The 27,319-nt window shown below is 38.5% G+C and overlaps 1 protein-coding gene across 7 annotated transcripts in view; it reads right to left on the bottom strand.

Annotated features, from left to right (window-relative positions):
- LOC148224178 (uncharacterized) overlaps nucleotides 1-27,319 on the bottom strand; it is a 470,521-nt gene that overhangs the window by 58,152 nt on the left and 385,050 nt on the right. For all 7 annotated transcript variants that reach the window (XR_015802136.1, XR_015802134.1, XR_015802137.1 and 4 more), the window contains one exon: nucleotides 25,999-26,155. The gene's annotated coding sequence lies outside the window, so the exon portion shown is untranslated. The remainder of the gene's footprint in view (nucleotides 1-25,998; nucleotides 26,156-27,319) is intronic.

A 27,319-nucleotide genomic window follows, 5' to 3' on the forward strand; every position in this document is an offset into this window, starting at 1 on the left:
AAGAACTCCTTCAAGCAACAGCAAAACATAATAAATAAATTTAATTACCAATTATAATAATTAGACATTTCTGTGAAAAACAGTTCCCAGAACTATTGAAAACTATTGAAAAAAATAGATGTTATGGCTAGTACAGGGAAATCCATTTAAATGCATTGATAGCAATAAATAATTTAAAACTGGCGAGGATTTTTTATTATTTTTACTTTTTGAAAAAGCCTTCCTACAGTTCCTTAGGACAAGCCTATATATATACTTTTTTTTATACTTTTTACTCATACAAATGGATTCTGCCCATCACTTTAATACCAAAGTTGCACCACAGCAATAACAACATGATAATTAACAATAAATAAATGTTAATAATTAACAATAAACACCAAGCAACCTGTCAATCTCAGAAAGCTGCACCAACCCTAGACAAAACAGCAAATCTAAATGTGAAGAATAAAGTGTTGCTCTTCTTATAAATGGCCTTCACTTGGAGAAATGCATCTTGGCTTTAGCACGCATTCTTTTATCAGGCAGACAAGAGTTTTAACTCTTCCTTGGTAGAGGTGATAGTTTCCCACTCTCATGTATCTGGACAAGGTATATGTACTTTCTCAGGACAGTGCAGAAAAAAACAAGAAGAGAATGAAAAATCCCACACTAAAGTGGGCATGACATGTGAGATGCCAGGCAGGGTATTGCTTCTTCTCTGTTCTTTATAGTGCACAAGTTTCTTAGCAAGGCAGGAGTGGAAGGGCAGCTGGTAATCTTTCACTCTATATGGGGAATCTTTATTGAGAATTTGGGAGTGAAGCTTTATTTCTTGGGTGGATGGGTGCTGTTCAACATTTTGAACAGCTGTTAGAAAACATGAAGATGTTGCTGACACTGGCTGGGAAGGCTGTAAGTAGCGACGACAGGACACTGATGCACAAAGACAACAATGAGCTAGGGGAAGTGTAAAATGATAGCTTTGGGTAAACAGAGTCCAGGGAATAGTTAGAGAAAAGGATGACTCTCTTCTGGAATGAAATGGCTCCAGAAGGAACATGGCAGGATGGTGGCTGGTCACCTACATGTAAGCTCTGTAGCTGGGAGGGTAACTTCAGTCCTTAGGATATGCAAGCAGGGGAAGCCTGAGTTATATTATCTTTTTCTGTGGCATTGTTGTGACCACTAATGGAATCATTCTGGTGCCTATGTTTAAAGAGGTTTTTGATAAATTAGAGAGAGGAGCCAAGGGAATGACTAAAGGACTCAAAAACATTGTGAGGATTAGAAAACAATTGTGAGCCGCTCAAGAAGCTCAGACTGTTTAGCTTAATAGAGAAAAGGTTAAGGATTGACTTGACAACAGTATACAAGAACCTTCAGAAGAAAAATAATTTGATGGAGAGCTCTTCAGTTTAACAAAGACATACATAAAACAAGATCTAACATCTAGAGGTCAAAGCTAGATGAATTCATGCCAGAAATAAAGGGGATTTTTTTTAACTATGAGAGTGCTTAGCAATGTGAGCAATTCACTGAATTTTGTGGTGGCTTTGATGTCATGATAGTTAGAAGGTCTGCTGAAATACAGAATCATAAAATACCTTCAATGAGTCCTGTGGCCTTTACTAGAGAGAGATGCAAACTAGGTAATGGCCTTGCTTCTTTCTGCAGTTAGCACCCACAAATCAAAAATCTATATGTTACATTTAAACACTTGTAGCTGTCATCAATTATGTGTTAACAGTGTGACTGTTATTATAAAATCCAAACTTTTGGTTTGCCTATGTTTTTAAACTGTTACCTGGAAATAAAGGGAATACAGAACATGACTCTCACATGACACACAATGCTGAAGACTTTCTAATAAATTTGTTGATTGGTTCAGATCATTGCCATCGATCTGAAATTTCCAATGATAAAAACCAGTGACCTTAAGGTTTTAGTACTTTAGAGTGTAAGCACATAAGCCCAGAGAGAAGCTTGCACTTCTACCTTTTAGTCAGATGATGCCCAAGTATCTTTCTAAATCTGAGCATAGAGCTTGCCAACAATTAATAATGCTGTCCTCAGATGGTCCCAGAGGGCAGGTCAACGAGTATAAAATAGCAGGGTGTTTTTGAAAGGAGTTGTTCAATGCATCACCACAAAAAGTGAAATCTCCAAAATGAAGAACTGCATTATCAGTGCTGACCTGCTCTCAATCTTGCTCATCATAGAATTCATTAAACTATGAATCTAATGAGAAAAATGAATACATTCTTCTACCAAGGCTTTACTTTTTCATCCATCCCTGCAATACTCTGCATGCACAATCATTTACTGTGGATTGGCTTCCTGTTGAATCAACATGGTTTGAAGATAGTGTCCCTTTGAAAGTTACAGATAGGATGAGCAGTGCAATGGGCTGATCAATCCTATGGTCCCAAACATTTGTCAAATGGGATTTAATGAAAGAGAAGTGGCCTTGCTAACATGCTAAATCCAGCCTGTAATCCCCAGTGTAACAAGGAAACAAAGACATTTCCATCCCCTCTTATATCAGGAATAGACATAGGATGATGGAATGATGTGAACATAAAATAATTGTACACACAGAAGCTTATGCAAAAAGGCTTTGTTTGGAAGTGCTGGAAAGCCACTCACCCCGAAACAATGGGGCAAATTAGCATGCATCCAGCCCAAGGGTGCAAGCAGCACACACACACACACCCGGTGACGGATGCTTAGCTCTTGCTGTGAGGTCACCACTACGAATCTTTCTTGAGCAGGCAGCATGTCAGATTTCAGACACTTTCGCTACAAATGGGCTTTTGCAGCTCAAAGGAGGAGGGGGGGGGGCTTTTCGATCCAGATAATAAAGTCCATTTACATGAAAAGATGCCGCCTTCAATGACATGATTAATTTCGGAAATACCTGGCATCTGAATGAAGCAAAGACTTCAAGAGATGACTGATGATGAGAAAAGATAATTAGGCAAATGTCAAGAGTCAGTGTTTTGATTGGTGACTGAGAGGCTGGTCTGACTAGGTTATCGTATACTCATTCCAGATGGAAATGAAAGGTCTTTGTAGAGAGAGCAGGGTGATCCCTTCATGGTTAAACATAAACTTGTTTAAGTCTAGATCTTCCTAGGTTTTCCTCCTGGGAAGCCATTCTAGCCAGCAAGTGCTCTATCTGCATGGTACTGGACTAAGCTTGCGCTGTCTGAATCTTTAGATATTTTAAACATGAACAATGTATCTTGCATTTTATTACTGCGAGGCTGGAGATGTCAGCCTTTCTAAAACATCCTGGACTGGCTTCTCTCCAGCCCTCCAAACATAGAAGATAATACAGCCATTTTGCAGAGATGCCAAAAGATAGTTCCTTTCCCAGACATGCCCCATATCCCTCCTCAGCTCCTCGCCAAATGCCCATGGTAGCAACTGCCATTGAATGCTGGTGCCCTCCACAGGACAGATAAAAAACCAAAGAGGATGCCTGGGATTCCAGTGTGGTATAGTCTGACAGGATTGCCCTGTTGAGATTGACAGATTATCTCCCCTGCAGAAAGGGGAGCATTCACAAGACCCTTTCCCCAATCCATCACGGTGCTCTGGACTGTGCTTCCCATTGCTTTTGCTCCTTCTCCTTGCACGCTGCTTTTGATTTGTGGGATATCCCTGCTTTGTGCAGGCGCATTTAATCCTCAGTAGGAAAACCGCCGGCACTCAGAGAACTCACTGGCTTTCCGAAGGGGCTCGGCCTGCAGAGGAGCTCAAAGCAGTGTTTGCTTGATCTCTCTATTGTTGCTGGTTCATCATCTATTGAAAGACCCTTTCTGCAAATGCAGGCTCCAAGGAGCAGCGGATGAAGCACCCATCTGATAAGTCATACCTAATTTGGCCAGCCATCCAATGCTGAGGCTGCTATTAGTTAATCTTCACATCATTTGTTGAAGTAGGCTTTATGAAGTACTGGAAATAATTGTCTCCCTCCTCCCCCCTTCCGAATCCCGCGGCCGTGCACAGTTAGGGGTTTAATAACAGACTGTATCACGCAGTCAGAATCAGTGAAGGTTTTATAGCAGTGTATTAGCCAGAGGTGGATAACCTATCTCTAGAGGCTTGATTGACTGGAAACATATTCTTAGCCTTCCTAAAACTGCTTAGAGTGTGTCACGGAGGTCCCCCAAAATAAAACGTTCAGTGTATTTAGTGAAACCCTAAACCTTAAGTACATGTAAGGGTACTGTAAGATACTAATTAGGTTGTAACATAAAACACCGTAAAAAGCAAAGTTTGACATACTAAAAGAAGAAAAAAAATTAAGCTCTGGCCAGATCTTTCATGTTAGAGAAATACATTAAAAATATATTCACAGCAAATATACTGGGGTTTTGAATAAATCTGTTTCTCATAGTAGCCCATAGCTGGAAAGAATATACATTGCTCATTATGGAGAAATTGCTACTTAAAATTGTCCTCAAATATTAGGAATTATGCTTATTTACTTTTCCTATTAAAAAATTAAAAATCCACTATCACTAAGATCAGCAAATTATCATTATGATAATACTGGTTAAAATATGCCCGGTAAGCTCCCCCCCAACCTCAATCTTTTTCCTGGGAAATGTAAGGGGAAGAATGATACCAGATGAAAATATTGATACTGCATGATGGCATATAAAACTGCTATAATAATAATTTTGGTAATAATTTTGGAAGGGTAACATACCCCAGAATTCTTCCCTTGAAATTGAAAATTAAAAGTACTGATCAAACACCTTTCAGTGAAGCACTGGCACAAAGTTAGATCTTTTAAGGTGAAAGTCTTCAGCTCTACCTCAAGTAATAACCTATTACCTATAAGAGCAATGTTCTATGTCTTTTTTTTAGCATCTCTAAATTCTGCAATTCTTAGTATTTTATGTTTTAAGCATTAGTTGTCAGTCAAAAGATTTTCTCCATGTTTGTGGAAGTTTCTTCTTTCATCTAGTGCCACTCAGCTCCATTCCATTGTATAAATTAGAAACACTACCTCCTTAATAATGTTGGAATAAATGTAATTTTAAAACATTTAAGAATATAATTATTTACTTGCATCATAAATATTAACTATTAACATAAACCATGTGTGAAGTACTGAAAGAAGTAGAACTCAGCATTGTCAAGCATAATTTTAATGTATCAGACAAAATTAAAGGTACTTTTAGTTATCTAGAAACAAAAATCTGGGTGAGATTGATCCCAATACTTTTATTAACATCTCTAATAGTACATATATACATAGATATATATAAATGTGTGTGTGTGTGTGATTATGTGTGTGTATAATTTGCATTGTGCCAAAATAACTATAGATTCAAAGATTATCTTACCACAAACAAAAGCTACCTTTTGCAAAAGCCTTGCCATTTTTGCACATTACTGAAAGGAATGAAGTGCTAATTTAATAAATATGTCACTAGCTGTGTTTAAACTAAACACCATTAATGCATGTTTGTTGTTGTATGTGCATAAGGTTACAGATTGCAAACCCCTTACTAAGAAACAAGCTGCATTTTATCAATGAATACATTCTTTTTGGGGTTTTATGGATTTGCTTTAATGTGGACGGTCACTTTTCTTCCTTTGTTTGGAAAGGTACAGTTTATATTTCTTCCCAGAAGGGAAGGTTTTTGTGATTAACAATATAATATTTTTATTGAGTTATTTCACACACAAATGATGGGGCCCGAAGGGTATTCTAGGTTTACAAGATTTTACTAATAACTATGCTCCCCTTTGTATTAAAGCTGCTAATTAGTGCTTTTAAACAGCTCAACATTTAATTCTTTGAAGGCACCATATAAAGGGCTGATATAAAACTGTTTATGTAGAAGGATATATAAAATAAGAAGGTGTTAAACCCAACACAAATTGAGTGGTAGGGGGTTCCCTAAAGTGCTAATTTTATGTTTGTTTTCGTCTCATTTAAAGTTAAGATGTCTGCATTGTAACAGTGATGTGTAACATGCTTTACATACAGATTAAGCAAAATGTGTCAATTTATGAGCCTTATTTGCCCGGAGAGGCAGTCACCAGTAGTTCCACCAATGATTATATGCATATGTAAATATACATATACGTGCTTGTGTGTTTTCACATGTAGGGATCCAGAAGTGTGTGCTGGGTATACAAAGCCATTTGAGTGCCCACACGTACATACTTTGATGTCCATGGTATCTTGCCTCTGTATGTCCCTGTATTTCAGTGACTATGCAAAACTTAAAACTAATGAATTATGTGAGACTGCTCATTTAAAAAAAATAAATATTTCATTTCATTTAATAAATAGATTTTGAGGTTTTAAAAGTACAGTTTATTTAATTGGTATTCCTAAACTGAACTGATTTATACACACTGAGGGTATGAGATGGCTGTAATTAAGAAATAAATGAGTTGTGAGTTGTATTTTATCCTTCTTCTCTTCAAGTTAATCTACAAAATGTTTCAGAAATTAATTTTAAAAATGGGAATTTTCATTAAAACATGCTGAATGAATACTGGAAAACTGCTTCTAAGGAAACTAAACATGAAAATCCCCATTTTTCATCAAAGCCATTGTTCATACAAATACAGTTTTGAAAAACGTTTTAAAAGATAATCTCATGAAGTAAATTTCCGAGTTTTACAAGGAAAAGTGAATTGAGTCAAAGCCTCAAGTGTCGATCTTCAGCTGACCCCAGTTCTCTTCCTGAAAGCACCCACCACTGAGCTCCACTGTCTGCCAGCCCTTTTAGTGGGGTGGTAATTGTTTTCTGACATCTCTCCGTATACATCTGTAAGATGGCACAGTATTGTGCAGATGTGACTGACCAGGTTCTGGAAGTGGGAGAGCTCAGTGCAGAATCCCACCTGAGCTAAGTGGTCCTGGTGCAATTAATCAGTTTCCAGGTCTTGAGCTAGTACAGGTGTACTCATTTCAGGGTTGACATGCAAAATTGATGAAAATTTATTTATGCAACCCTGCGGCTGTGCATAATTATGTACTAAATGTAATTTACATACTACCAAAAGTGTCTGATGCAAACATTAAGATGGAAAACGTCAGTAAGGCAAAACTGCAAGAGGAGGTGAAAAAAAATTGCAAAACTATCAGGTAGGTTAAAAAAATACATCACTGTTATCTCTTTAATGCTATGTCCTATTGAAAAGAAATGGAGGTTAAAGATTAAATATCCACCCCTTACACAGTATAGCAAACTCTTTTGAGAGTTCCCTTCTTAAACAGTAAGTTCTGTCTTTTCACTTTCAATAGGCAAGTATTAGGCATCAGCATCTGGCTATGCTGGCCAATGTACAAACACATGCTAAAAATAGACTTTTGATGATAATGTAAGAATACAAGCAAGAGCATCTTTGTGGGTTGTTACTTCAAGAACAGTGTTTCACCACCATGTTATGTTTATTTGGGCAAGTGTTCTCACTTTTGTAGGATGAATCGTTATTTTGCAACCAATACTACATATATTTTGGCCTGTTTATTTTGCATGTATATACAAAGGGAAGGGGTGAAAATGAATGGTCTAAACTCTATTTTTTCTTAGAATGATTCTGAGTAAAATCCAGTATACCTTTTAAAAATTCTATTTCAAAATGCCTGTTAAAGCCCTACATCATTCTCAAAATATATGATCAGGTGGCATTGTCAAAGCAGAAGTAGTAATGCTGTCACTAGTATTTGCATCTGATTTATGCCCCTTCACCACACACCAAAGCATACAGAAAGACACCTTTATTGTTTTGTGTTCAAAATTTGTGAAATTACATATATGATGCTTTATAGTTGCCACAGCATTAGACCCTGCACCAATCTCATTTTTATGGTCTTTGTTTCTCTATTCCTAAACTTAGCTTTCCCTGAAGAGCCTCTGGGAGCAAGAAAAATTGGAAAGTTTCCCTGACTCTCATTCTGCCCTGACATATGTGTTGGTATGCTTCAGAGCAGCCTAGAGGCAGCTTCGACAAATAACATCTGGCAGATTGCCTCTAAGACTTGCATTTATCCTGCTGAACTTTAGGAACACACACTGACGCATCTTTGGTAGGAGCCCATCACATTGTTTCCTCTCTAGGCAAGGAGGAAAGGCAGCCATAGGCAAAATGGACATCCTCGAGGCACAAGGGATTTGGTTTACTTTATAAATTAATCTCATGAAAGAAAAGAGAAACAGAGTTATGATATGAACTCTGGATCAAATAGAAATGGGAGAGCAGCTCTACCATTTCTCTATTTTGTAACTTAGCTGTTAGGAAACCAAGATATTAACCCACCAGCATCAGCATTTTTACAACAGATTGAGGATTGCCACTGGATTTTACTGGACAGTGTCAAAGAGGTGCTCATAGACCAACATTTGGAAAAGTCAGAAAGAGTTTGTCTCTGTGTCATATTTCTCCTTTGCTGGTCTGTAAAGTAACTGTACTGAAGAGTTGCCTCACACTACTGCATGACAGTACAATTCTTAATAAATCCCACCTGACTGAAATGAATTAGGTCTGGGAATATGCGTTCCAGATTATTAACCAGCACCTTTGCAAGTAACTTACCATCCACATTTATTAAAGATATTGGGTGATAATTTGTGCAGTGTTCTGGATCTCTCTCTGGTCTAAGAATTATGGTAATTAGTGTTCTGAGAGAAGATGTCACTCGTATGTTTCGCAGGGTGCAGAGAATAGCATATCATTACACTCCTTTTAGATTTGAGATGGATAACTCCCAGACTCTTCCTATTTTTTAACCTTGGCCAGCTGTGAATGGATGGAGGCTCACAGCAGGTTGGAAGACCTGTGCTACATCTCCAGCTTTGCCAGCACAGGACACTGCACTGCTTGCTTTCACCTGATCCTTCACATTCAATTGCAAAGAAGAATAAAGATTTGTTAAGTTTGGATTTCAATTTTAGTAGGCCCTTGCCCAAGAGGAAGCCCTAGGTTTCATGAACTCATGGAATAAAAGGTACCTGCATCTTCACTGCAAGGTGCCAGGTGAGGATGTGATGATGATTCAGAGGACTGTAAAGGAGAGGCCACTCCAAAAGGAAGGAGCACTGAGGAATTCTGCCTGAGAATGATACAAGTAATAATGCTGCTGCCGCTGTAGAGTGACTACTCTGAAAAGTTGTTTAAGACCTTCTCAAAAGATGAAGAAAAGGGCATCTGAACTTGGAGTCATCACAGAGCAGGTTCTTTAAATTCTAAGAGATAATTTAGGAAAGAAGAAAATTATTAACTCCCATAGGAACTTAATTAGTAAATTAAATTCTTTAAACAAACTTTCGCTTCCCAAAGTCCTCAGAATTGTGCCTGCAACAGTCCCAAGTAATCAGTATGCCATAATTATCCAAAACAAAATGCCTAATAATAATACTAATACTCAAATTTCTGAGACTTGAGCCACACTGATCCTGCAAGGTTATCTGAAAATCTCTGGCCGTTAGATTCCTTTGCTGGGACATGATGTCTTCATACCACTTTCCTGGAAGAGAAAGTAATCTATGTTGCCATGTCTTTATTTCTATGTATACTCAGGCAGACACATAAAGGACTGTGATAACAGTACTGTCAACTGTTTCCTTCAGCCCTCTGTGAAACTCCTCCTTGACTTATTTGAAAGCTAGTTGTTTAACAGTGCAATCATTTCCACAATGCTGTTTTGGAGGATGAAAAAAAACCCCATCTTTTCCCTTCAACATAATATTCCTGCTTGACTTTCATCAAAGAGTAAAACAGGCAAGGGCTTTTAGCATCTCATTTCACTTACACACACAGGCCATTATAACCTGCATAAACAAGGATGACAAGTTGAGATTAATGAAGGTCCCAAAGTGACAGAACAATTTAATTGTCAGAAATCATAGGAGGTGAACTTTGCCAGTGTATTTATATAAGACTGCTGTAGTCTAAAAACTTCCCTAATTGATTATGACCAATAAGTAATAACACTGGGAGCAGTTTTCTGGGGTACAAATACGAAATGACCCAAAACAGTTAATAGTGGTTGTAAGATTCATAATATAAGAATATTAAATTGATAAAATAAATGACCAATAACACTCTGAAAATAATTGCAATGTTTACACTTAAAAGTACAGCAGAGAAAACTGCAGCTCTGACAAAAGTCAAATGAAGTAGGTTGGCTTTCAAAAAATGAATTGCAAGCCAGTCAGGGAGTGATACGAGTACAGCAGAGGCAAGCAGGATCCCTATAGATGTGAAGTGCAATGCTGTTTGTTCTCTCTCGCCTTTAAAAACTTTAAAACTTATTTAAAAAAAAAATACTAAAATTATTGTGTCTTTTTTTCCAGGAGGAATAAAAACAGTGTGCTGTGTAAGCAAGCACACACACACACGCACGCACACAGACACACACAAATACACACAAACCTCTGATAGTAATTAAAGGGGGCAAGCCTTTCACTTCTAACCTTTTAAAGAGTCACCAGGTAATTCAAAGCTCAAAGATATACCCCACAGTTCTTTTTATTTTTGAATTACACATGCTTACTCAGTTATTGCCTAAATATTGCCTTTGGAGCTCACCACTTCAACTGGAAGCCAGCTCAACCTGTTCCTTTGCCTTACTATGATCATATCTCCTTATTTTTCACTTCCACATATCCTGTCTTACATTCCACTTATCTCTTCTAGTCAGGCTTCTCCAATGATCCCAAGCAAATCATCCAAGCTAATTTGAATGATAACTCTGAGAGCTGTATAACCTCTCTTTTATTTTTTTTTCCGGGAAGTAAGAAACTCACTGTGCTGGCAGTATTACCCCTTCTAAATATAAAGAATATCTCTTCATTCCAGTAATATTTTACTTAAATTGCTGCCAGGCATGGCTGTATAATTGATCTTGCCTTTGAGCAGGAGAACAGAATATACGGCCTATGGAGTTTCCTTCCAGTCTTACATTTCAGTGATTCTCTGATGATAAAGGCAAAAGGCAGCACTTAATGCATTTCATTCATATCACCTTGTAGCCCTCCCTCCACGTGCCTAAATCAGGCTCCTTGCACCATCTTACCCTCTCAGTTACAACAGCATGTGTCAACCTAGCTATTCCAAACTTCTTCCCATACACAAAACCGAACAGGGTACTTACTGTGGACCAAGCTCTGTCTCAGTATCCATGCACTGTTCCCATTAGATCAAAGGGAAAGGTAAATATAGCTGAGGCAGAAATTGTCTCCATATGTCATTTACAGCCTAACTGGAGCTTTATACAATGTTACTTACTGTCACCACTAATCTGTGAGAACAATCCCAATTTCCACAGGATCATCCCCTCGTCATTGTTTTCAAAATCTTAGGGAAAGGTTTTATTTTTTTTCCCCTGGGAATTTTTGTAAGCATGAAGTCTACACTTGCTTTTCAACAAGAGTTTGAAACCTTCAGTCCCAAACGTATTGCATGCATTTTGAGTTCAGAAGGAAAGTACCCACATTTCAATTTAGATTAGTTAGACACCCCTAGATAAAAGCTGAGGTCTGACTAACTTTCCTTACAGCTGCTTTGAGCAGGGCATACACAGCACTATGGGCAAACTCTTCTGGCTCAAATTCAGCCTCTCCTTGACAAATACATTATCTGCAAGACTTTTGGGAGAGACTCTTGTTTTTGAATATGGCCAGACAAATACCTTGTGTAAACCTCTTTCAGACAGTAGATAACTTCTAGCTGCTGCTTGGCTGATAGATTATGAGAAATGAATATTGAAAATTCACGAGGTCTTGGCTGGTCCCTGGTGTATCTAATTCTTTGATCAGATAAATATAATTACTTCAGAAAATAAGTCTGTGTCTTGAAGGACTGGGAAAATGAATTCAAAATGTGCTTTCACAACTAGTTAAGGTTATTTACAGAAGGGCTGAGCTTCTGCAACCTTTTTCCCCCTAAAATTTGTTGTGTTTTTATTTACACAATGAAAAGGAGAAGGAGCACAAATGTAGCAGCAGAGGGTTAGCAAAATGTAGGTTTTGGGGAAGGCCCATATCAAACTCCTCTTGAGCTATGTGTGCTTTCAAGACTTTTACAATGATTAAAATCCTCACCCATAAAACCAGAGCTCCTTAACCCTCCAACATCATCTCCTGTAGGAAGGTTGGGATTCCAACTCGCAGTGGGGTTAGGGAGGACAAGCTACAAACATCATGCTTTGGTTTCATTGCTTTTACTTGATAAGTCCAAAACAGTTCACTTTGACGGGCCCTTTACATGCGAGCTTGAAAAATAACCTATTTAGCATTCCCCAGCCCTAACACATGATTTCACTGGGAAACTATGCAAAAGACACTTTGGAAATAAATATACACAAGAAATTACAACTCTGTCTGAATGACCCCCTACCTTGGAATGTCTAGAACTGTGAGAATTATAAGATCAGGAAATATGTAAAGGCCTAGTGCCTCGAAAAGTTACTATTCCTTATTAGGAATCTGCACAGACATGGAAGCAGGAGTTGTATAAACTAAAAGGAAGATTTTTTTTCCTGTCACTTACATGCCTAGTCCTTGACCTATCCCATTTATAGTTTCCTTTAAGATACTATGCATTGCAAGTTCATTTGTTTCCTAGTAGTCCTCCAGCAGTGAGATTCAGCTGCAGCCAATACTGCAGACAGAGTGGGGCTATGTAAGCAGAAGCTTGAGATTTATATGCCTGTAAAATCACAGGTATTCATTTATCACTGCTAACAATTTTGAGCTCTGACTCTACAATTTCCAGGTAAAAGGTATCCTTACTCTCTGTCTGAAAACCTTAAATGCAGACATATAGAACTGTTTAGTCTGCTTTACTATAAATAGGAGGTAATATGTTATTTCAAACAAAAAGTATACCATAAACTACATACTTAATTTTGACAGTTTGTGCTTTTCTATATATGGTATGGCCCTGCTGTGCTTTCATGGACCAAGCTCCCATTGACTTCAGCTGTCTCGCCTAAAAGTGCAATTCTAAACATTGCCTTTTGTTATATTTCACACCTTTGGGGTTTTTCCTAATCCTTTTCTCTGCATAAAAGCACTGTGTTCTGCAATATCCAATTGTAGGCTTGCACAGGCAGCACAAAAGACTCTTAAGAATTGAAAAGTGCTTGCAAGAAGGAATTCTCTCAATTTCTTTTCCTCTCCCCTTACCACTCAAATAGTTAGACAAACCATTCTCAAAATTAAAGAGAATACTAGTGCTACAGATCACCCCCAAAACCTGCAAAAGGAAGGAACTGCTTTTACATGGTAGATAACCTTTCGGTCAACATTCCTCTGGGTGTCCCCCCCCCAGTTTGCAGTTAAATTGCACTGTGTGTTTATTCTTCTAGTGTACAGGCTCATTATATGATTTTAAAGTGTTAGTGTGCACAGCACTGACAAGTCCCTTACATCCATACAAACTGACATGCAGATTAGAGAGAAGTTCAGGTTACCCAATTAAGAATTTGAGCTGCATTTTGGAATCTGAGAACTGGGAGGGAGCTCTGGTTGGAGTATTTCAGTCTACACACTGACAAAAACAGTTTGCAGAATATTGGCCCACCAGGCCCAAACAGAGGCAATCAGAAGGAGAATGGGACTGAGGAGAAAGACTCTAGCACAAATATAAATAAAAAATGCTGTCTCCTAGTTTAGTCTCTGAGAATCAAAAGATGGGACTGAAAAGAGGAGACATAGCTTTTTCTCCTGCCAGTGTGGAAGTGTGGTCTGCAGGATGGGTGCAGTCTGCTTTGTCCCTTCATTTCACAACCACTTTACATCTTGCCTCCTTGCTTGCAGCACTACTCCAAATAAGCCATTGACACAAGTATAAATGTACAATTAAAAAGCTTCAACCAGCAAACAAACCCTGCTATACCAGGCATGTGACCCAGTCAACATTTACTTTCTCAGTGCTTCGTAGCTGTGGGGTTGGGGCAGGTTTTGCTACACAAGCTCTTTTGATTTGGTAGCCTAACATTGATTATCAGAGATTGTCAGCTTTAATTAAAATAAACTAAATATAGTGTAAGAGGTTTTCTGAGCCTTTAGTTAAGCTGAAAACCTAAGTATTATAGCTGTCAAAGATGTCCAGTGACTTAGAACATGAAGGTTGAAAAAAAAAATCTCCTGAGGAGACATTAAGGCTTTTGTCTTTGACATGGCCCTTGCAAATGGCTCAAGGCACAATTATGAATGCTCTGGGCTGGCAGTATTACTCAGCACAGGTATAAATAACTCACGTGTTGGAGGACAGCAGCACACTTTTCTTGGTGCTTCAAGACCTCCTTTTTTTTTTTCCCTGGTAACGTCCATGCCATGAATCATTTCAGGTTACCAGGAGATTCTTCCCTGACTTCAATCAGAACAGAATTGAACCTTAAGCAGTTGTCAGAGGAGGACACAGATAAAGGCAGCTATAGCTGCTTCCATTTTATTTAAAGATGTTGTTACGTGCTTTGACAGTTCCACCCTGCACATTTAGACATTTAGTTACTGTAGCTTTAATGAAAGTGATTTTTCTCTAGCAATACAAATCTCTGGTTACCAAACATTTACTTCATGCTCTCAAAAAGATAATCAAACAACAACCAGAGTTTTCTGTTTCCAAATAAAATGAATTCACAGTATTCTCTCATGCTATTGTTACAGACTGTACAGTAAAATTTAAGTCCTTTATCTCTTGCTGATCTTTCAAATAAAGTTCATTATTATATCAGGTATGTTCATGGTTAGCAATGATTGTTTAATATTAAACACCCTTTGCCAATAAAGCTCCATATATAATTGACTGTTAAAATCTTGGTTACAGCTGCTCCAATAATAAAAGCTATAATTAAAATCACATTCAGATTTCCAAGATAACCACTTTGGCCTCACTCACACAGAAAGTAGGACTTTGTAACTGTCCTAAGGACCAGAGCAAGGCCATTTCTGAGTGAAAGATTATTCATCTGTTATAATTGCTGTCTCCTTTGGGAAGAAGGGGACTGGAATTTCAGTGCTTTCAGGCATATTTCTAGTTGATCAAATTCTTTATAAAACTAGATGAGCTTCTGAATAGAGAGACTTAACTGAAAAACATATTCCATGCTTTATTTTAAATTCCTGCAGTGTTTCATAACAATATTTTTTCTAATATTTTTCCTAATATCAATAGTTATGCCTCATATATTTGAAACTAACTTTGAAGAGCATAACATATATACATTATATGTTATATATATGTGTGTATATATATATATATATATTATATATGGATGTGTGTCTCTACACACACACAAGTTGCCTAGGGAGGCTGTGGGTGTCCCAGCCCTGGCAATGTTCAAAGCCAGGTTGGATAAGCCTTGAGCAATCTTCTCTAGTGGGAGGTTTCCCTGCTCTTGTCAGGGGAGTTGAGACTGGATGATCTTCGAGGTCCATTCCAACCCTTTAATATTGTATTATTATATAATAATATTTAAATTATATAATAATATCTTATTATTAATAAGCCACAATGATTGCTTGAATAGTGAAAATTGTTCTATTCCTTCTGATGTTCTTTTTTCTTCTTTCCCATCTATCCCCAACTTGAAAAAAATTTTGGTAAAATCTATTCATATGTATTTGAATTTGGAGCAGATGATGGTATTCTTTTCCAAAGATAGAAATGATAAAATCTTATGACCTTAGAAGATTGCCAACAAAAGAGATCACCCTGCTTGGACATAATGTGGCACAGTGAAGACTTAATAAGTCATTACTAAGAATACTAATAATAGCTAAAAATTTACCACATGGAAGAGATTAACAATCCCACTCCAAGCAGCCAGCCTACCTTGCAGCCCATTAGGTGGAGATCTGCAAGTAGTGACATAGAATTGACCTTGCTCTGGATCTTTTACCATGTCAACCAAATATTCTCAGATACACACCCCACAAAAGTAAATTCAGGTTAACCATAAACTGCATAAAGAAATCTAATATAGTAGTCTGCTCCAGTCCTCTCTTTACCTTCCTCCTCCAAATATTCTTCTTAAAACTATCAACAGGCAACTATCACAGCACAAACAAATAAATTTTCACTGGTAATATAACCTTACAAGAAACCATTCCAACCAAACTTTGGCAGAATGAGATGTATGGAGTAGACTCTTGTCTTGACTCAGTCCCTGAAGCATCATCCAATTTTCTTAATGTTAACATTACAAAGGACAAGAAATGGAACTCTTCTTTCTTTAAACAAGGAATGCACATAGGGAAACTAAACACACTACATGCTTAAAGGGATAGCAATAAATATAATTAAGTGAGAAGAGGAAATGAATAATGTTCCTACCAGAAGACCACTGTCACAAGGACTTCAGCTTCAGGCCAATATTTCAGCCAGTGTCCACCAATGTTATTCCAGGCACTTCTACCACACTGCTCTAGCTCACATCATCTTAGGAACATTGCACAGGAGCCTGCAATTATGGCCAGGCAGTTTTGATGACTGGAGAGTTTCCTACCCATCACAATGACCACTGGATCATCCTGAAATATTCCAGTAAAGTATTTCTGGCATCTGAAATCCCCTCTTTTCTCCTACTTATCCAGTGTTGATCCCACTGTGGCTGACTGAAACTTTGCTTCCTCTACATTCACCTGTTGAGACCCTGCCTTCGGGGGTTAACTGGAAAGGCTGTGTCCCTGGTACTCAGCAGAAAAGAGATACTCAGTTTTTTAATCCCTCCACACTGGGTGCCGTGATTTAGGAAAGACTTGCTGATACACAGTTATTTTGCAATTGCACTATTATGTTCATCTCTTCTGTTCAAGTGAGTGAACACCACTGTGCTGCTTCTGAGCTTCCTTGCATTTTAAATTTATGCCCAAATTTTTCATTGAGAAACCGGTTTGGTGTTTCCATACAGAAATAAAACCCATTCGTTTTTATGAGGGTGATATACCAGGCTAAATAAAAATAATATTATGTGGCACTTCAGAGTGAAAATGGACTTGAGACGATTCAAAACAGAGTAACCCACAGAGTGCTGACCTATAGAGATGCCCTTCCCCTGCACTTTGGTACATGAAATAAATACGACAGTACTGGGTTTGGTAGCATCCATCTCATTGCATTGTTACAAAGTGCTTTACAAGTCACTTCTGCTATCCTGTCAGGTTCAGCATTTCTGTTGTCACACATTCCTTGCTGAATATACACGGGGAAAGGTGTGCATCTTGTGTATCCTGGGATGCCAAAAGGGAAGTCAATTTCCCACCTAGTCACTCAGGTTTCTCTCACATGTCTGTGGTAAGACTTTAACTTCATCTGGTGAGCTCTGAGGGCCTGACAAAGCATCTTTATTCAGTGGCAGGTCTGAGCCTCTCACCATAATAACTGACCCGCTTCTCCCCTCCCCATCTAAGGAGGGAACACATGATGTATGTTTTAATGTAATACAGGGCTCCCCTCATTGCATCTCCTTCATTCGACAGCTTCTCCTATCTGGCACCAAAGTGTTATTAAATATTAACATGGGATGGGTCCTATTATTTCCTGACTTCCAAGAATCCATTGATAAATTGAGATCTACCTGCTAAAAATTTCTGACACAACATAATTTGTATTGAACCCCCTTTCCATGCCAGACTGCCAGTGTTAATAAATCAGGCTGTTCACATTGAATAAATCTATTTAAATACTTATAAAATATTAAAGATGCATTTGGGAAAAGCCTCTGAGGTGATTGTTGCACCCATGCACCTCACAGTAACTAATTTATTAAAGAGTTTGCAAACCTGGGAAGGAAGGGAAAGAAAAATGGTTTCATAAACCAAGAGCAGAAGCCAATTTTTCAGCTCAGATGATGAAAGGAAGCATGCATTTCTAATCAAAAAGACAGATACGCCTTTTCTCTCCCACCATTCCCTCAACAGCAAAGTGCCTTTTCATCATCAACAACACTCCATTCCTAATGTCTACTGAGGCCTTTCTGCACCTTCTCCATACACTAGTAATGTACACACAGCATCCCTTTGAAACAAGAGCCCATTAGCTGTGGCAGACTACCTTTTTACATGAAGTCCTTCCGTTGGTAGTCATCAGCAGAGTGCTAAATCATCCCAACTGGGCATGCTCACATCATGGCAGTGGGATAAACACATATTTAGAGCCACAGAATGAAAATTGCTTTTCTACCTTTCTTGAAGTTTGGGTCTTTTTTTTTTTTTTAGGAAAGGCCATATACTACACAGGGAACATCTAGCTCTCCTCTCTCACGCCCTTCTCCCCTCCCTTAAATACAGATTTTTTTACAAATCCACTTTTGCTTACACGAAGGTCATCTGTAATTTTAGACCTTCAACCACCAGCCAGTCCCCTTTAAAGATTACATAGTAAATGTGACCATAAATTTGCCCCACAATAAGAAACAAGTTGGAGCATGCCCTGCAAGAGGGATTTATGTGATTGTTTTCCTTCCAGTGGGTGTGGTGAAGGGATATAGAAACTGTCAGCAAGAGCAGAAAGCGGGGTGATACTTCACAATAGCTACCTGAGTAATGCAAGAGAGATTAAGCCTAAATTGAGGACTGCCATTTCAGAGGACAATTAATTTTCAGGCTGTTGTAAAAGCTCTGTTGACATTTCTCAGCAGAGATTTTGCTTCTCAGTAAGGGTTTAAAGAACTTTATTCAATCGAGGCTGTGGTGCTGCTGCCTTTCTTTGGGCTAGGTCCCCCTAGAAAAGCTCATTTCTCTGACATGCAAATAAGCTTCTGTGCATTTTGGCAATACTGACTTCTAAGTCTTCACCTGAGAGCCCATCTCAGATTCTTGACAGCTGTTTTTCCATAAGTAAGTCTGATTCAGTATCCTGACATAGTTGGGGAGACCAGGCATGAAGCAAGCAAATTACAAGCAGCAGCCTCCGACCCTATTTGTGCAAGGGTCTGCTTGTATGATACTTTTTCTAGAACCTTTCTTTTTAACCCTAGCAAGGACCTAGGAGCACAGTGGGCTGTACCGAGGCATGGGAATTCTGTTAAACTCCAACTATGCCATGTATGGGCAAAATGCTTTTCTGCATGTTCAAGCCATCCTCCAAGCCAGTAATGAATTTTACCACAAACCATGACAGATGGTTCCAGGTCCACAAAGAGAAACTCTAGCCCCTGCTTACCAAAAATGCCCGAATTCCTTTTTGTTTTGGTGACAATAATATCCTGTTCAAGCTTTATGGCAACAGGACAACAGACTGAGATCCCCTGAAATATTTGGCCAGCATGGCCTGAGGCATGTTCTTTCAAGAAGGTGCCTAAAAGGAGCTGCCTAAGCAAGCTGCTGGGCATCTCAGTGAATACAGAGACAAAAAACGAGGGAGATAAACTGTGGAAAAAGTTTTCTACTACAGTGAGGCCAGTAGGAAATTCCAGATCATGGTACCTGGCTGTACTCATCCCTGCTGAAAGTGGTTTGCCTTCATGCTGGGTTCAATTTATTACCAATGACAAATTGCCTGTGAAAATGCAGCTGCTTTGTAGGAATATACAATTGTTTGTGTACAGAGACCAAAGGATGAAAGGGTTAATTATCCAACAAACTCAGGCAGAAGGAGAAAAAAGTTTAAAGCCCAGGGAGGTTATCATTGCCTTTTGCGCAGGCTGGTTTTAATCACTTTCTTGTACCTCTCCCTGACTTCATTTATCAAACCTTCACATAAAAGTTGCAAAGTGAGGTTATTCAGCGGATACCTCCATTCATCTCAGATGATTGACCAGCGTGGTTTGCAGTACAAGCCAACCTGGATGATGGCATTCCTCTTGTTTTCATTGCACAGCCTGCTTTCATTTTATGCTGTAATTCCGTTTACGCAAAACCATAACCAAGCAGGCTGCAGATCCCAGGTTCCAGATTTATTTACAAACATCCCTGACCAGACCCCTCTGTCTTCTCCTGTTATCTGCTTTATGCAGCTTTGGATCTTACCGCCAGGAGTCTGGGGTGGATTAGCACAAGATAGGAACTAGATCCAATCTAACCAAGAGATGTAATCAACCCACGCTTCCACCCCCGCTCCTCGTCCTCCGCATAAATCCAGGTCCTGCTTACGCACAAACATTTCATGGGAAATGCTGTTTGGTAGTTTGTGACTTTGCAGGAGTTGACCTTAGGCAGGTAACAGAAGTGCTGGTCTCATTTGACAGAAGTAGATAAGCTGCTGTACCAGGAAATTCAGGAGAGGAATGAAGAGGGCGTGTATCTTTTGAGGCTTTTCAGGACCTGGGGATCACCATTTCTGCACCTCCACTAGATGGGCCATTAAGATGAATGAAGCAAATTATAAATACTCTTATTAATCAAGGAGCGTATATATGAGTGAAGAGCAAGAAGAGAGCAACTGGTCTAACCCTCTCAGAATTAAGGCAAATAAGGCCACATTGGAATTTCATCCACTGGTAAGGCTTCAAAGCTGATCACTAGGCAAAATATGATAAAAACCTTTTCCCTGCCTTTTGTGGGAGTAAAGCCACCAGAATCTGGATCCTGCTGATTACTAAACACCTGATTCACAGGGGTGGGTTTTTTTGTGTAGCTCAGGAACTTCAGCTGGGGCAAATCAGCATATTGATGGCACTGAGTCAGTTCACACCACTCCATTTCAAAACTTGAAACAAATATTTCAGTGTACTTCCTTTGGAAAATGTACATCTAGTGAGAAAAACTCTGCCAGTGATTATGTAGAGTTCCTGTCGGCATGGTTCATCTGTAGTCACTTTCTAAGTGAAAAGCCTTTCAGATTAAAGTAGCATTTCCATCCAAACAATCTGGACCACTTTGGGTGAAAAAGAGGAAGGGCAATAGCTGACCAGGTCTTTGTTCTATTTAAAACATCCCAGTAAGTTTTCAGCCACAGAATATGGCAACAGAACTGATCACAGGGGAAAATGCAATTAAAATACCTTCCTGCATTTTGAAGCCACAAAATCATTAGCAAATCAACATAATCTGGCTTTGCTGAAGTGGAGGGCATGAGTCAATGCACCAGGAAAGAGTTTTAACTAAGTACTTTTCAAACAAATAACCTTGCTCAGGGACAGCTCAGAGCATTTTATACCTTCCCTCATCGACACTGAGATCCATGAGTGACTTCCCTTACTGTTCCTTGCTTCTAGTGTGGTGCTGAAACCTTGAAGGGATTCAGATCAGTGACTCTGAATGTCAGTCCAGGAGCAGCAGATAAAAACTGAAGCTTCAGGTTGATAGAGATTCTACCATCATTTTTTTACCTTTAGGGTTTTTTTGTGTCTCTTAATAGAAGAATGTCTTTGTAGGTTAGAAATTAACTTTGAGCAAGAACAGCAAGCAAATCCATCCAGCCTGAAGCAAGCAGAGCCTTCAGGCGGGTGCTTGTGGGCTTTCTTTAGAAGGGCTCCCTGGACACATAAAGGGAGTTCATTAATGGTGATTTGTGTACCACTGCTGCTATCCTGTTCATAGCATGCTTCTATCTTCTTTGTCTGAGTCCAATTCGAACTGGAATTCAGACAGAAGTAATAACCACAGAGGGATTCTCATTCATTTTTTCATCTCCTTCCAAATTCCTTGCTTGAAAAGGTAGTTCTTAGATCACACCTTTGACAAAAGTCTTCACTATTGCTTGTGTCTGGACTGAGATCATGAGAATACTTATTCTTTTGTGTGTGTGTGTGTGTCTGTGTGTATATTGAAGTTGAATATTAAGATAAAAAGGAGCTTTTGGTTCTTTCTCATCAAAGAGCTGAACATTTCCTGAACCCTCTGTGACCTCAGATGATGTTTTAGAGAGTCTAAAATCTTTGACCAAGCAAAAGCTCAAGACGATGGACGTTAATAGCGTTAGATGCTGAGAAAGCCCTTGATGGGGTGCAGTGTAATTATTGATAGTAGTTTTAGTACAATTATGAATTTGAATAACTTTTGCAGGCAGATTTCTTTCTCCGTATGACCTATACCAGATGTCAGGATTAATGTAGACAAGTGCAAAGTTTTGTTCTTTTCTGGAAATATTTATAACACAGGCATGTTTTATCTAAAAGCTAATTAGCAGGTTTTTATCAGGAAGATTACTAAGGTTGCCATCCTGTTGACATGATCATACCTCGTTATTAAAAATGTAAATTAAAACTTTACCTTCCTGAATTGATGAGAAAAAGGTTTTGCTGAGTAGTGTTTGAGACAATAAATGTTGGGACAGAACAGTAATGAAGAAACGGATAAATAAAAATCAAACTTGGAAAGAAAGAAAGAAAGAAAGAAAGAAAGAAAGAAAGAAAGAAAGAAAGAAAGAAAGAAAGAAAGAAAGAAAGAAAGAAAGAAAGAAAGAAAGAAAGAAAGAAAGAAAGAAAGAAAGAAAGAAAGAAAGAAAGAAAGAAAGAAAGAAAGAAAGAAAGAAAGAAAGAAAGAAAGAAAGAAAGAAAGAAAGAAAGAAAGAAAGAAAGAAAGAAAGAAAGAAAGAAAAGAAAAATTGGTGTTTTTTGCCTCTAAATTTTTGAAAGACACATTCTCCAGATGTAAAGAAATTAATCATCAGAGAGTAAACCTGACATTATCCCTATATTGAATCTGAGGAATGAAGCAGGATTCATTCAGGGCTGCTTTTTCTCTGAGGATGGCGAAAATTAGCTGATTTATGTGAGAAATTTTAAGAGATTTTCATTCCCCTAAGATTTCACAGATTCCCTTGTTTCAGGATAGAACTTAAGTTTTGTGGGCTTTTTCTTTAGTTTTGTTTTCTTTTTCCATTAAGTGGCATTATAAATCAAAACTTCTAGAAGATATTTCAAAAATTCAGAAGTCTGTCAGTTCATCATTATTATTATTTTTGCTGCTTATTTTAGTGTATTTGTCATTTTATATCTCCATTTTATATGTCTATTTTTTAACCAAAACGGAAAATAAAGAGTCCTATTTGAACTTTACCCTGTGATGCAATATTTCTTTGTTTGTACTCCAAAATTTTATAGGCTTCCACGCTATTGTGCTTTATTGAAAACTCATGCTTTATTTGCTGTTCATTATTATCTTTTCAATATTTGTGCTTCTTAGGATTCCTCATCCCCTATAACATTTGTTTCAAATTATTTACTTTCTGCAAAAGTATGCAGTTGCATATATGCTTTTTTGAATGCAATCGGTATCGTGCTACTATCTATCAATTTTTGTAATTCTCTTGGTCTCTCTCATGAGCTGTATGTTATCTAAGAGAGATGTTTGCAAAGTGCATTAGTTGAGAGTCCGTACATCTCAAATATCTGGCATGCATGGATGATTCAAACAGGCTTAAAGACAGGAGAAAGTGGGCTTGAATTTCCATTTACTTGTGAAACAGTAAAAATTAATAAATGGATGAGGAAGACAATCTGTTCTAAACACATATGATACTCTGCTAAAGTTAATCCTAAAACACAATGCTGCTGTATTTTTAATGCACTTGCAAAGTTTCATCTGCAAATTTCATTAATATACTCCTGTAGATCCAGGATGGCTTCTCCTCAGGAGTCTCTACTTTCTGGATCATAAAGTTGTCTTCACTATAATTTAGGAACCTCTTCAATGATGCATGTTCAGCTGTATTTGTTACTCAACAGATGTTTGGGTAGTTAAATTCCTTCATGAGCCTTTATCAGTACTTCTATCCTGGGATTCCCAACTGGTTCAAGATGTATCTGTGCTAGCCGGCAGCACTGCTCAGAGATCAATATGTACAGCCTGGGTCAGGCTGGCTCAGTGTGCGGCTGCAGTGGCTGCTTGCCCTGACCACCACCAGTCTTGCTGCTCAACTTGACTCAGTAGGTTCTGGAGCCAGTGCCTTGCTGGCTCCTGCTGGAGAAGGACCAAGTTACAGGGGCAGCTGGGGACAGGTCCCCACATTCATAATTCTCGAGACCATCTGCTGCAGGAACTGTCACTGCTCTTCCTGTGGGGCTGCTGCCTGGGCTTGCTGCTCGCACATAAATTTCGACAGCACCTGCTGCTCTCGCTATTCCTTCCTATATTATATCTACTACAGAATCTCAGAAGCAGGAGCTGCTCAGACTTCATTTAAACAGCCACCTCCCCGACACAGCGCGCTGATTCCGAAGCTGCCCCTTTGAGCTGTTTGGTTTCAATAAAATAGGTGTGACAAGGAGTTAACAATGCTGAGGGTGAACATCTTTTCAGGCCCACCCCGGGTTCTTCAGCCATCCTAGCTACTCTTCCCGCTCCCTAGGTCATCTTGGAGAACCACTTGTTCCTGCCTTGGCCACTGGTTCCAAGGACTCAGCAGGATGCTTTTAACCTTCTGCCAGAAGGATCAACACCCAACAGCAGTGCAGGCAAGTTTTAGGTAAATGACACCAGCCTGCTCTATTCCCTTAGGCTACTTCCTTTCATTACACAGTAAGAAGCTTTCCCTAGAGCTGTTTAAAGAATAAGATAATAATCTGATTTGCAACTAGTTCTTCTGTACCACTATGATTCATAATATTAGTTATTAATGAATATTCAGCCTACTGCTGGGTATTTTTGAAAATACTCTCAAGCCCTCAGAGTTTAAAGAATTTTAGCCTCAATGAGGTTCACCAAGGAATTTATATGCTGCCATTCTGCCATCTAGAAGTATTTGTCATTCAAAGATCAGAAAAAATCCCAGCCATTTTTTTCTAGGCAATCAGAAACGAATAAACTCAATCAAAATAAATGGTTTCTTTTGAGTTATGAAAAGCAATAGTTCTCCTTCTGAATTGGTCATGCAAGAATTAAATTTACAGGTGTCAGAATTGGTTTGCAAAATGTTACTTATTAAAATGAGGATTATATTTCCACCTCCCACGAAAGGCACAGATAAACTCTGCTGTAATTTCAACTCATCCTGTTCTGCACTGTATTAACTGGCAAAGTTGCTCCTCTGGTACAGGAAGTTTTAACTGTATTATAAGCACTTTTTACTTTGTCTGTAGCCAAAGTTTCCTCCTCCTGATGAAAATGGGAAGGAAAGGAAGGAGATAGTATCATTTGAATACCATCTTGGGGTTTTTTTCTCTTCCATTATTTTTCTTCTCAGTCATTTAGATTATGATAAAAGACAGGATGGGTTTCAGGACACTACTTGCCATTTTAAAAGAAAATAAAGTGCAACCAAAAAGCACTGCTTCTTCCTTTTCTACAACCGAACTGATCTTCTTTGCCTACACCCCTCACCAAGAATCTGACTTCTTATGGCTAGCTAGCAAACATAAAATAAAACACCTGTTTACCAGACACAGAGCTATGTGTCTGCCATTGCCAATCCATCTGTGGAACATAAACATAACTTTCACCAGCTGGTCCTTTTAGCATGGGCTGGTAATGGAAGCCATTATAGAGCATATCAACAACATACTTTCCTAATAATCATGGGCCAGAGCATCACAGGGTGTAAATTGGCAGAACCTCACAGAAGGTGATACTGATTTACACCATCAGAGGATCTCACCCCACTGTGTTTGTTTTCTTCACACTCTCCTCCTTTTAGCACCCTTATTTTCCTAGTTTCCAGTTTGTTTCTGGGTTTTTTTTCCATTATATTTTACTAATGAGGCAACATGTTGCAAAACAATTCCTGGACCAGGCACAAACTGTAATGGATAATTACCTTGGGTGCATACAGCCTCAGTATTAATGACTCTAAGAAAACATCTGAAGATTCAGAGGTGTTATACTGCAAAGGCTCCAATTGTATTTGGGCCAAATGCCCCATTCATATAAACATGCTCAACTCTGTTGACTTCAGGAGAATTACACTTGCTTTTGTTTGTGTAAATGTGCTGAAGGTGATTCACAAAATCATGCCCAACCACGTCCACTCTCTTTAGATTTAAATTGAGCTTGAAACCTCACAGTGCAAACAGAAGATTCCTTTTTGTCTTGCATGAAGGCTAGTGTGTTACAACTATAATTAAATTGCTGATAGATCCCCTTATCTCTCAGGCTACTCCAGGATGCAGTAATGAGGCTCTGGTCTTGACAAACATCATCATACCTCTTTCCTTGTGTCATGTCATTTAGGCAGGTCAGGATCTTGATGGTGACCCAAGACAACATTCATCCTATGACCAGGCTGTTCATTTTCCTTTCAGTGAGAAGGGCAGAAAGGCCTCAGGACTTTTTGACTCTTCATTTTCCAGTTAGAATACAACCTGAAACTCAGAAATGAAATTCCATTAGTATGTGAAGCTCTAAAACAGAACACTTGCATATCTTTAGAGATGTCAAATATGGGGGACACCCATCCTGTTGAGCTCAGCCCAGAAATCGTAGCAGTCCCTGAGACTTAACTATTGGAATTCACTTTCCTCTTGGTAATTTTGTAACATACTCTGAGTAGTGCATTCCAGGACTCCTGCAACTGCAAAAATCAATGCTTACATCTAAAATATTCCTACTTAAAGTGTGTCACCTTATTTAAAATGTGTTGCTAGAGCATATATTTTCATGTATCATTGTCTAAATGCATGATAACCAGGTTGAAAATCAAATTAGCTATGTTAAGGTGAATATTACAATGTGACTACTACCTGCTGTGCCATGAATGAATCTTGTAAACACAATCAAATTTCTTTCCTTCTCTCCCTCACACACAGAGACAATGGGTGCCCTTGCACAAGAAAAGAGATTCTTCACCTTCTGCCATCATATTGCCACAGCAGCTCATGTTTACTGTGAATGACATCTTCAGCTACAACTCAGCATGAGTTCTGGTATGCTGGAGTTGAACATCCTACCAGGAAAATCAGCAGTGACATTAAAGTTTTTTCATGAATAATAAAAAAAAAAATATCACATTTACTGTAGGTACACAAAATGCTTTGTTTAACTAAAAGTGTTTGTGGAGAAATTCCAGGTCTCTGCAGGTAGATACTATTTTATTAGCTGTGGATAGAGAACTTAGTTAGACAGAGCTGTTTTCATTATATTCGTAATTTTCTCAATTATACAAATGAGAGAGAATGTGATGAGTATTATTAGCAGGATACAGACTTCTCTTTAAGAAGACTCTAAACTCTTAGAACATCACAAAACAGCAAATCCTCAGTGCTGGCAGCTGTGAGTCTTTCAGCCACTTTCATTCTGCATAAGGAGGTTTACATGTGTCTCCCAAGTCCAAATTTGTGTAAGAACGGTTTTAATCATTTATAGGGGCAAAAAGGCTTCACAGACAGTAATGCGATTACGTAAGTGTATAATGCAAAAGAGAATTCAATTTTCTCTATGCCATACAAGGCAAACTTATTCCTGGACCCCAGCAAAAGACACTCAAAACATGACTGCACCATGTCTAGAGTTTTGCTGGCTGAACCCAC

This window comes from Sturnus vulgaris, chromosome 3, assembly GCF_052056855.1.
Source record: "Sturnus vulgaris isolate bStuVul1 chromosome 3, bStuVul1.hap1, whole genome shotgun sequence".
In the NCBI taxonomy this organism is placed as follows: domain Eukaryota; kingdom Metazoa; phylum Chordata; class Aves; order Passeriformes; family Sturnidae; genus Sturnus; species Sturnus vulgaris.